The sequence below is a fragment of the Varanus komodoensis genome, unplaced genomic scaffold, assembly GCF_004798865.1.
Source record: "Varanus komodoensis strain SLA01 unplaced genomic scaffold, ASM479886v1 scaffold71, whole genome shotgun sequence".
In the NCBI taxonomy this organism is placed as follows: Eukaryota; Metazoa; Chordata; class Lepidosauria; order Squamata; family Varanidae; genus Varanus; species Varanus komodoensis.
Genome location: NW_025336360.1, coordinates 2995655 through 2996717, shown reverse-complemented (window position 1 = coordinate 2996717; position 1063 = coordinate 2995655).

The window sequence follows — 1063 nt, the reverse complement described above, 5'->3', positions numbered from 1 at the left end:
CTTTCTATTTGGAGGAGGAGGAGTCAACATCCACAAAGTTTCTCATATCCAGGCAAGAAAGTTCTCCTATTTGAATATTTCTTGGAGTGGGGATCACCAGTTACCTGTTCAGTTAACCTCAAGAACCTGAGATATTCTTCACTTTCTCAGTTGTGCTCATTTACCCTGGGGGATAACATAGGGGACAGTATCAATACTTTCAATATTATTAAAAAGCAAGTCTTCCTTGTACAGAAATGATACAAAACATGTCAATAGGCTGCATATAAACTTGGGATGGGTAGAATAGGTATAAATCAATGCTCCATTTTTGCAGAACACAACAGACTAAGATATTATAGGTCTGCAATTGTATTTGCATTTAAAAACAGAACTGGTTGAATTAATGGGGGATTTAGTTCTGGGCAGGAGATTTGATTGAAAGCTAATAGTTATCCACAGATGGCCTATAGATTTTCCACTGGGAGTAATATGTCAGGGGGTTTGATTTGTTGAATTACTCTTCACTGCTCCATGGTGATGCACTGTTATATTAACTTACAGGATTTGTGGTGTCTCTAGTCTAATTCTTGGGCTACAGAAGGGAAGTCTGGATTAGTGATGAGTTGAAGCTTGACCTGAGAAATACAAACTGTGAACACCCTCAAAGGAAAGTTTGCAGTCTGGATTTGAGCTCTACTGGCCTCATATTGGATTTCTATCCCAGCACTGCTGCAGCTCAGTGCTGTGGTTAGATAATATTCTGTCTTAATGGATTTGGAGAATGTTTGGGGCGGGGAGACGATAAGAAAGTTTCGATCCCAGTGCCAAGGAATATTATCTGAGCTTGTAGCTGGGAGTTGGAGCTCTGATCAATCCCTGTCCCCCTGCAGATAACTGAGCGGTTCAGGCTAATGGGTGGTATAGAAATAAACAAGCAAGCAAACATCTTGACCACAGAGCGCTGCCCGTGCTCTGTGGTCAAGAAAGCAGCCCAGAGAGGGAAGAAGGAGGTGGGGGAAGGGGGAGAAAGGAAAGAAAGAAAGAAAGAAAGAAAGAAAGAAAGAAAGAAAGAAAGAAAGAG